Here is an 11,110-nt window from a genome sequence, read left to right on the forward strand (position 1 = left end):
ACTACTTAAAGACTCTTTTTGATTTTTAATTAATAACTTGACTTGTGTATGGTGGATTTTTGTCGTTTTGGTCTTGTTTTGTTTAGATAAATATTTCCTATTTTTCTAAGCTGGTGTTGTGTCATTTTGTAGTGTTTTCATTAAGTTACTGTGTGTGTTGGTACAAATACTTTACACCTAGCACTCTGAGGTTAAGCCTACTGCTCTGCCAAGCTACCAAGGGGGTAAGCAGGGGTTAGCTGAGGGTGATTCTCTTTTACCCTGACTAGAGTGAGGGTCTTTGCTTGAACAGGGGGTAACCTGACTGTCAACCAAAGACCCCATTTCTAACATTGGTGATCAGCGGTTGGGATTTGGACTTGTATTTGTGCTTGACATACAGTGATTAAGTGTACACTACTGTTTGAGTTCAGACCACTACGTGACCACATACTACTAGTCTTGTGATTTTAGTTTTTTTCTATTTGGACTGTTTTTGCTCTGCATTCAGTTTCTTTTTTCGCTGATCCGGTGATTGACTTTTCTGGAACTTCATTTGAGAACTTGCTTTTCTGCATTTGGAACTTTGCACTCTTTTAACCTTTTATCATGTCTCTACTTGGAGATGCATCAGTTGAAGCTGTTTTTGACCTGAAGCAATTGGATAGTTATAACAAGGCTCAGCTAAAGCAGTTTTGTAAAAATGTTGGTTGTCCCATTAAGAGCTCTTCCAAGAAGGATGAGCTGAAAAAGGCGCTGAGGGCCTGGGTGACAACCAGAAGCACTGGAGGGCACACTGAGGATGAGGAGGAGGATGAGGATGAGGAGGGAGAGCAATCAGTACATAATGGTATAGTGGGGGGACCTGTTATTCCCAGGGAAAGAGTCTCTAGGGCAAGTAGCAGTGTATCCTCCAAGGGTCTGACACCTGAAGAGTTACAGGACAGACAGGCAGAGAGGGAGTACCAATTGGAGCTGAAAAAGCTCAGTCTAGAGATGGAACAGAGAAGGCTGGCCATTGAGGAAAGGAAGTTAGCAATGGCTCATGAGCTCAGTTTAAAAGAGATAGATCAGAGGAGTCAACCCAGTAGGGATGGTGGCAGCAATCCTACAGTGCAGCCTGAGAGAAGGGTACACATCCCAAAAGACCTTGTGAGAGATTATAAGAGGGATGATGATATCTACTTGTGGTTCAAGGGTTATGAGTCAGCTCTCCACATGAACCTGGTCCCTGAAGCTCATTGGGGGGCAGCCCTGTGGAAGCATTTTGAGGCAGAGGGGAGGGACACACTGACAGCCTTAGGGGATGCTCAGGATCTCACCTACCCTGTCATGAAAGAGGCCTTACTTAGCAGGTATGGTCTCACCCCTGAGCAGTATAAGGAGAAGTTTAGATCCTAGAAGAGAAAGGAATCCCAAACATGGTTGGAATGTGTTGATTCTTTTTGCAGGTCACTGGATGGTTGGGTGAAGGGCAGTAAGGTAAACACGTATGAGGGGCTTTACAATTTAATTGCTTGGGAGCACTTGTACAGTTTATGTTTTCCAGAGCTGCGCCAGCACCTCATTGACAGCAAGCTGACTGACCCCAGGAAGCTTGCACAGGAAGCGGACCGCTGGGAGAGCACCAGGGTCCAAAGGAGGTATGGGGGAGACCACGCCAAGGGTGGGCAGGGTCCCTCTCAGAAGAAAGGGGGGGGTAAGGGCAAACAGGGGGAGTTCTCTAAAGGGCCCCAAACTGATTCCCAGGGTAAGGATTCCCAACCCCCCAGTGAAAAGAAGCCATGGTTGTCCAAAGGGAAGCCAGTGGCAGGTGGTCCCCCACGTAAGTGCTATGCATGTGACCAGGTGGGTCATGTGAGGGGGGACCCCAAATGCCCCAAAAGTACACCGGCACCCACTGGTGCACCGTCCCAGGGTTTGCCCAGCGTAGCGCTTGGGGAGGAGTTGGTTTCAGGTGGGTGGGAACCAGCAGAAATGACCCTTGTCTCACTAGGGGACAGTGAGATGGTCCAGAGAAACCTAGTGCCTGATAACACTAAGAAGTACAGGCAATGGGTGACCATCAATGGACAGAGGGTGGAGGCTCTGAGAGACACAGGAGCCAGTGTGACTACAGTGAGGAGTCACCTGGTGTCTGAAGAGCAGATTGATCCCCGGGTACTTCACCAAGTAGTTGCGGTAGACAACTCTGAGCGCCTCTGCAGAGTGGCGCAGGTTCCCTTTGAATGGGGGGGGGGGTCTCAGGTTCCTGGAAAGTAGCTGTGAGTCCAACCATGCCTGTTGATTGTTTGCTAGGTAACGACCTGGAGGATTCCCCTTGGAAGGAGGTGGAACACAGGTCTCACTTGGAGATGTTGGGTCTGCCTGGGTGGGTATGCGTATCCACCCGGTCTATGGCAGCCAATCAGGGTAGTCAAGAGCCCCTGGAGCCTGAAACAGTGGCCCAGGGGACCGCCAAGAAGAGGAAGGGCAGGGGGCGCGGGAAACCGGCCCCTGAGGTTCCCACGGTCCGGGAGGAGGCGGAGCCTGAGGGTGACGCCCCGGAACCTACAGGGGAGCAGGTGGCTGAACTGGGGGAGGTCCCTGAGCTGTCGCAGTGGCAGCAGGAAGGGGGACCCACCAGGGAAGCATTCTGCACAGCGCAGAAGGAGTGCCCTACTCTTGAGGGGCTGCGGCAGCAGGCTGCAGCCCAGGCGGCTGGCGAGGCGCCAGGTACTCACCTGATTTATTGGGAGGATGGCCTCCTGTACAGTGAGCCTAAGGTTCCTGAGCCTGGGTCAGCTCGTATGCTGGTGGTACCCCAGTGCTTCAGGGCCTTCCTACTGGGTTTGGCTCATGATGTGCCTTTGGCAGGACATCTAGGGCAGGACAAGACCTATAAGAGGCTTGTCTCCCACTTTTACTGGCCCTTGATGCACAAGCAGTCAGCTGCTTATTGTAGGTCTTGTCAGACTTGTCAGGCAAGTGGCAAGAGTGGGGGGAAATGCAAAGCTCCCCTCCAACCTTTACCTGTAGTCAGTACTCCCTTTGAAAGGGTTGGAATTGACATTGTGGGGCCTCTGGATCCCAAGACAGCCATGGGCAACAGGCTCATCCTGGTCTTGGTGGACCATGCCACTCGGTACCCAGAAGCCATTCCTCTAAGGACGGTCACTGCCCCCGTGGTGGGACGTGCCTTGATGGGAGTTTTTACCTGCATGGGGTTCCCCAAGGAAGTGGTATCCGATAGAGGTACAAACTTCATATCCACTTATCTGAAGACTCTGTGGAAGGTGTGTGGGGTAACGTACAAGTTCACCACACCTTACCACCCCCAAAGTAATGGTCTGGTTGAGAGATTCAACCACACCTTGAAAGGCATGATTCAGGGCCTGTCAGAGCCCTTGAGGCGTAAATGGGACGTCCTCTTGCCATGCCTTCTGTTCGCTTACAGGGAGGTGCCTCAAAAGGGACTTGGCTTTAGCCCCTTTGAGCTCATCTATGGCCACCCTGTGAGGGGACCGCTCAGTCTGGTGAAGGAGGCTTTGGAGAAAGCTCCTAGTAAACCACCCCAGGATGTATTTAGCTACATGCTGGCACTAAGAAACCAGACTGCCCGCTTCAGGAGTCTCTTTCAGGAGAACCTGGAAGCAAGCCAGGAGGATATGAAACGGTGGTACGACCAGAATGCCACTCTGGTTGAGTTTCAGCCTGGACAAAAAGTGTGGGTCATGGCACCAGTGGAGCCTAGGGCTCTCCAAGATAAGTGGACTGGGCCTTTTGAGGTGGTGGAAAGAAAGAGCGAGGTCACCTATCTGGTAGATTTGCAATCCCCCAGGAACCCTTTGCGGGTCCTACATGTCAACCGCCTCAAACCACACTTTGAGCGAACTGAGCTATCCATGCTCCTAGCGACAGATGACGGGGTGGAGGGAGAGAGCGAGCCTCTTCCTGACCTCCTGTCTGCAGGAGAGAAAGATGGGTCTGTGGAGGGAGTGATCCTCTCCCCCTCCCTGACTGAGGAACAGCAGAGGGACTGTCGCCACGTGTTGGGACAGTTCGCCTCGCTGTTTTCCCTGATCCCAGGAGTCACACACCTGTGCACACATGATGTGGACACTGGGGACAGTACACCTGTTAAACATAAGGTTTACAGAGTGACTGACAGGGTCAGGGCTTGCATCAAGGAGGAAGTCTCCAAAATGTTAACCCTAAGGGTTATTGAGCACTCCAGCAGTCCTTGGGCCAGCCCAGTGGTATTGGTCCCAAAGGCTGCTGCTCCTGGTGCCACTCCAGAACTTAGGTTCTGTGTGGACTACCGGGGTCTCAATGCGGTCAGCAAGACTGACGCACACCCCATCCCCCGAGCTGATGAGCTCATTGATCGGTTAGGAGCTGCCAAGTACCTCAGTACGTTTGATTTAACATCTGGGTACTGGCAGATTGCCTTAACTGAGGGAACAAAGGAGAGGTCAGCATTCTCTACCCCAGATGGGCACTTCTACTTCAACGTGATGCCCTTTGGGATGAAGAATGCCCCTGCCACCTTTCAGAGCTTGGTCAGCCAGGTGTTGGCAGGACTGGATGAGTTCAGTGCCGCCTACCTGGATGACATTGCTGTGTTTAGTTCCACATGGGAGGAACACCTGCAACACCTCTGGAGAGTGTTAGAGGCCCTGCAGAAGGCAGGCCTCACTATTAAGGCGAGCAAGTGCCAAATAGGGCAGGGTTCTGTGGTGTACTTAGGACACCAGGTGGGGAGTGGCCAGGTGGTACCCCTACAGCCTAAGATTGACACGATTCTGGCTTGGGAGCCTCCCAAGACCCAGACTGAAGTGAGAGCCTTTTTAGGTCTCACAGGATATTACAGGAGGTTTGTTAAGGGATATGGTACCATTGTTACCCTCTTAACTGAGTTGACTTCTAAGAAGCAACCCAAGAAAGTGATCTGGACAGAGGCTTGCCAGAGCGCTTTTGATGCCCTGAAGGCTGCCATGTGCACAGCACCTGTGCTGAAGGCACCTGACTACTCCAAGGAGTTTGTTGTGCAAACAGACGCCTCAGAGCATGGTATTGTAGCAGTAATGAAGAGGGCCTAGATCAACCCGTAGCCTTCATTAGCAGGAGGTTACTACCCAGGGAACGTAGGTGGAGTGCCATAGAACGTGAAGCGTTTGCTGTGGTCTGGGCACTGAAGAAGCTAAGACCCTACTTGTTTGGGACTCACTTCTGAGTTCAGACCAACCACAGGCCCCTCAGATGGTTAATGCAGATGAGGGGTGAGAATCCGAAACTGTTGAGGTGGTCCATTTCCCTACAGGGGATGGACTTTACGGTGGAACACCGTCCTGGTACAGAGCACGCCAATGCTGATGGTCTGTCCAGGTTCTTCCGCCTTAGTGATGAGAACTCCCATGAGGTTGGGTAGTTGCTCCCCACTTTTAGCTGGGGGGGACACATGTTAGACTTTTCATCCTTGGCGTGGTCTCCCTTAACTTTTTGCCTCTGTTCCCCAGGTTGTTGATGTGTGCTGGACTCTGATTTTACTGTTTTTGTTACTTTGGGCACTTTACCGCTGCTAACCAGTGCTAAAGTGCAAGGGCTCCTGTTTAAAATATGTACGTAATTGGTTCTCCATGATTGGCATATTTGTTTTACTGTTAAGTCCCTAGTAAAGTGCACTAGAGGTGCCCAGGGCCTGTAAATCAAATGTTACTGGTGGGCCTGCAGCACTGGTTGTGCCACCCACACAAGTAACCCTGTAATCATGTCTCAGACCTGCCACTGCAGTGTCTGTGTGTGTATTTTTACTCTGTAAATTCGAATTGGCAAGTGTACCCACTTGCCAGGCCTAAACCTTCCCTTTTCTTACATGTAAGGCACCCCTAAGGTAGGCCGTAGGTAGCCCCAAGGGCAGGGTGCAGTGTATGGTTAAGGTAGGACATATAGTAATGTGGTTTATATGTCCTGACAGTGAAATATTGTTAAATTTGTTTTTCACTGTTGCAAGGACTGTCTCTCTCATAGGATAATATGGGGGCTACCTTTAAATATGATTAAAGCGTAGATTCCCCTAGAGAGTAGATGGACATGTGGAGTTTGGGGTCCCTGAACTCACAATTTAAAAATACATCTTTTAGTAAAGTTGATTTTAAGCTTGTGCGTTTGAAAATGCCACTTTTAGAAAGTGAGCATTTTCTTGCTTAAACCATTCTGTGACTCTGCCTTGTTTGTGGATTCCCTGTCTGGGTCAGTTTGACAGTTGGTTGTTTTTCACCTCACACCAGACAGTGACACAAAGGGAGCTGGGGTGTAACCTGCTTTTCCTGATTAGCCATCTCTGCTAGGAGGGAGGGGTGGAGTGGTCACTCTCATCTGAAAGGACTGTGCCTGCCTCTAACAATGCCAGCTCCAACCCCCTGGTGTGTGTCTGAGGCCTTGCCTTGGCAAGGCAGGATTTCACAAGTAGGTGTGAGTCCCCTTTGAAGAAAGGTGACTTCAAAGACTAAAATGGGTATAAGAAGGGCACCCAAATCTACAGACTTGAGAAACACTTCTGGAACCAAGAGGAACCTCTGCCTGGAGAAGAGCTGAATAGCTGAGGAAGAAGAGCTGCCCTGCCTGTGACTGTGCTTTGTGGAGCTATCCTGCAGTTGCTGCTTCTGCCAGAGGAAGAGGGCAAAGACTGGACTTATTGTGCCTTCCATCTTGAGAAGAAATCTTCAAGGGCTTGATCTAGAGCTTGCCTCCTGTTGTTTGAAGTCTCAGGGACAGCAAAGACTTCTCTCTGCCAGCACCTGGAGTCTCTGGAGAGACTCCTGCTCTGCCCTGTGGTGCCCATCCAGTTCCTGGGACTCTGAAAGGAGAAGCTGGCAGCCTAAAGACAAGAAAATCCACGCACAGAGCGCCGTGCGGGGAAAAGATTGACGCGAATCCGATCTGCGGCTGAAAAAACGACACGCCGCCGGCTCCGCAGCTGAGAAACGACGCTCGCAGGAAACGCGACCAAAAAATCAACGCACGGAGCAGGAGAAACGATTTTCGGATCATCGTGCGGCTGGATTTTCGACTCGCGTACCGCCGTGCGGAGTTATTTTTGACGCACACCCGCCCGTGCGGGGTTATTTTTGACGCGCACCAGGTACATTTTCAATCTAGCAGCGCTAGTGTGTTTTTAAAACTACTTAAAGACTCTTTTTGATTTTTAATTAATAACTTGACTTGTGTATGGTGGATTTTTGTCGTTTTGGTCTTGTTTTGTTTAGATAAATATTTCCTATTTTTCTAAACTGGTGTTGTGTCATTTTCTAGTGTTTTCATTAAGTTACTGTGTGTGTTGATACAAATACTTTACACCTAGCACTCTGAGGTTAAGCCTACTGCTCTGCCAAGCTACCAAGGGGGTAAGCAGGGGTTAGCTGAGGGTGATTCTCTTTTACCCTGACTAGAGTGAGGGTCTTTGCTTGAACAGGGGGTAACCTGACTGTCAACCAAAGACCCCATTTCTAACAATTCTTCTCTAGTACTATACTTTTTCTGAGGGACAATTTGCATTATTCCTGGAGAAAATCATAGAGCTTCTACGCATCCATAGTTTCTGCTTTCTGCACACACACACACTCCCTGCACTGCATCTACCCACAGTTCTGTTCAGAATGATTGTGCCATGTCATATTGTTGCATACGTATTGCATATCCGTGGCATTTATGAAGAGGTACTTTGGTATGACAGAAATACAGAAAAGTAGCAATGCTGAAGGCATAATGTGACTGCTTGTGCAGTTTGCATTGGGCTTCATTAATGAGTGAGAGTGAAAGGAGTATTGTAAGAGTGTGCCTCCAGTTTGTATGTAAAGATAAGTTGGGTGCTGTGAGAAAAAGACTCAACCATGAAAGGATTTGAACCCTCAATCTTCTGATTCGAAGTCAGACGCCTTATCCATTAGGCCACATGGTCACTGACTGCGGTATGTTTGGGTGTTTAGGGTTAGGTGGTATGAATGGATGTGGCACATATCAATTACAGTTGCGCAGGACAGGATCCCATACCGTTCTTCATCTTCTTTCCATCAAAAGGAGTTTTTTCAAACAATATCTTGATAATTTCCAAAGTTTCATATCTTATGATGTGCTTTTTTGCAGTTAATCCTCCTTTCTTCTTTTATTGAATACTCTTTTTTATGCTGCAATGGTATTTTTGGATTATTTGAAAAGAGAATGAAACTGCTTTGACAGTAGTTCACACTTCCCATTTCTTGACTTGCTAATTTGCTCCCTTAATTAGCTTATACAAGTGACATGAACAGGGCCTTGACCAAAGCACGTACCTGAAAGCCTGTCACCACCTCTAGAAATAAAATTCACAGCAGCTCAAATCAATCATTTTGAAAGAGAATATTTCAAGTGAGTCCAAGTTTAATTTCAATAAAGAAAGCTGTATAAAATGACACGCTGCACATTTGGTTAACCAGCATGACTCTTTTCAGTGAAGAAGTGGAATGGTTCTGTTGCAATATACTATCACCCTGGCAAGCTGCTACGAGGAAGAGTAAACAATATGATTAGGTTTCAGCAAAAATGAATTAGTTCAGGGTGTGCACCTCAGATAGACTTAAACTTACACACCCTGGTCTGTGAGAGTAGTGCCCTATCCATTGCGGCATTGAGGGTAATCTGCAAGACAGAGTTCCAAAATCATCTTTTCATCTCAGTTCATGGCCACATACAGTATTTCTGCAGTCATTCGTTTCACTTTTCTGTGTTTAATTAAACTGACCATTTTAAACCTCCGGCACCCACCACTTCAATCTTACAGTTTTTGTGTTATCATAGGGCCTTGGAACTTTTGGCAAGTGGACAGAAGCAGTCAGAGAACCACATGACAATACATACTCCTTTGCCTGATACCTTTCACAACAAACTGCTCTTGGAAAAAGACGTTAACCGGTCCTTGCTCTCAGACAGACACAGAAAGCCTATCACCACCTCTACGAACATATTTCAATCAAACCAATATATATCATTCAACAATTATGCCACTGTAGCAATATAACTACAACTAGAGACAGAAAGGAATTTAAAAAACAATCTGCCCATTTGAATAACCAGCAGAGTTTTAAGGACGTACAAACTGGAATGTGACAATTTCAGAGTTCCTCATTCATAAGAAGTCTGTGAGATAGTATCTCAGAAAGATCTCAAGATTATAGCAAAAATGGTTGTAAGGGTGATTTATACCACACAATTGCAACTAGGTGCCTCAATCTGGAAGAGACCAGTCCTTGACAGATTACACAATTTGGGCAACAGCAAAGGCAGCAATTGTGTCAATCGTTTATGATTCTTCTCCAGTACTATATTTTTTCTGAGGGACAATTAGCATTATTCCTGGAGAAATTCATAGAGCTTCTACGCATGCATAGTTTCTGCTTTCTGCACGCACACACTCTCTGCACTGCATCTACCCACAGTTCTGTTAAGAATGATTGTGCCGTGTCATATTGTTGCACACGTATTGCATATCCATGGCATTTATGAAGAGGTACTTTGGTATGGCAGAAAGACAGAAAAGTAGCAATGCTGAAGGCATAACGTGACTGATTGTGTAGTTTGCATTGGGCTTTCTTAATGAGTGAGAGTGAAAGGAGTATTGTAAGAGTGTGTTTCCAGTTTGTATGTAAAGATAAGTTGGGTGCTGTGAGAAAAAGACTCAACCATGAAGGGACTCGAACCCTCAATCTTCTGATCCAAAGTCAGACGCCTTATCCATTAGGCCACATCGTCACTGACTGCAATACGTTTGGGTGTTTAGGGTTAGGTGGTATGAATGGATGTGGAACATATCAATTAGAGGTGCGCAGGACAGGATCCCATACCGTTCTTCATCTTCTTTCCATCAAAGGAGTTTTTTCAAACAATATCTTGATAATTTCCAAAGTTTCATATCTTATGATGTGCTTTTTTGCAGTTAATCCTCCTTTCTTCTTTTATTGAATACTCTGTTTTATGCTGCAATGGTATTTTTGGATTATTTGAAAAGAGAATGAAACTGCTTTGACAGTAGTTCTGTCTTCCCATTTCTTGACTTGCTAATTTGCTCCCTGAATTAGCTTATACAAGTGACATGAACAGGGCCTTGACCTAAGCACGTACCTGAAAGCCTGTCACCACCTCTAGAAATAAAATTCACAGCAGCTCAAAACATTCATTTTGAAAGAGAATATTTCAAGTGAGTCCAAGTTTAATTTCAATAATGAAAGCTGTATAAAATGACACGCTGCACATTTGGGTAACCAGCATGACTCTTTTCAGTGAGGAAGTGGAATGGTTCTGTTGCAATATACTATCACCCTGGCAAGCTGCTACGAGGAAGAGTAAACAATATGATTAGGTTTCAGCAAAAATGTATTAGTTCAGGGTGTGCACCTCAGATAGACTTAAACTTACACACGCTGGTCTGTGAGAGTAGTGCCCTATCCATTGCGGCATTGAGGGTAATCTGCAAGACAGAGCTCCAAAATCATCCTTTCATCTCAGTTCATGGCCACATACAGTATTTCTGCAGTCATTCGTTTCACTTTTCTGTCTTTAATTAAACTGACCATTTTAAACCTCCGGCACCCACCACTTCAATCTTACAGTTTTTGTGCTATCATAGGGCCTTGGAACTTTTGGCAAGAGGACAGAAGCAGTCAGAGAACCACATCACAATACATACTCCTTTGCCTGATACCTTTCACAACAAACTGCTCTTGGAAAAATACGTTAACCGGTCCTTGCTCTCAGACAGACACAGAAAGCCTATCACCACCTCTAAGAACATATTTCAATCAAACCAATATATATCATTCAACAATTATACCTCTGTATCAATATAACTACAACTCGAGACAGAAAGGAATTTAAAAAACAATCTGCCCATTTGAATAACCAGCAGAGTTTTAAGGACGTACAAATTTGAATGTGACAATTTCAGAGTTCCTCATTCATAAGAAGTCTGTGAGATAGTATCTCAGAAAGATCTCAAGTTTATAGCAAAAATGGTTGTAAGGGTGATTTATACCACACCATTGCAACTAGGTGCCTCAATCTGCAAGAGACCAGTCCTTGACAGATTACACAATTGTGGCAACAGCAAAGGCAGCAATTG

General features: G+C 46.7%; 2 non-coding genes across 2 annotated transcripts; both read right to left on the bottom strand.

The window, feature by feature from the left end:
* Window positions 1-7,845: 7,845 nt before the first annotated feature.
* On the bottom strand, window positions 7,846-7,918 carry TRNAR-UCG (transfer RNA arginine (anticodon UCG)). Its single transcript has one exon. It is a non-coding gene; the product is annotated as a tRNA-Arg (tRNA).
* Window positions 7,919-9,671: 1,753 nt separating this feature from the next.
* TRNAQ-UUG (transfer RNA glutamine (anticodon UUG)) lies at window positions 9,672-9,744 on the bottom strand. The gene has a single exon. It is a non-coding gene; the product is annotated as a tRNA-Gln (tRNA).
* Window positions 9,745-11,110: the final 1,366 nt, after the last annotated feature.

The sequence above is a fragment of the Pleurodeles waltl genome, chromosome 4_1 (genome assembly GCF_031143425.1).
Source record: "Pleurodeles waltl isolate 20211129_DDA chromosome 4_1, aPleWal1.hap1.20221129, whole genome shotgun sequence".
In the NCBI taxonomy this organism is placed as follows: Eukaryota; Metazoa; Chordata; class Amphibia; order Caudata; family Salamandridae; genus Pleurodeles; species Pleurodeles waltl.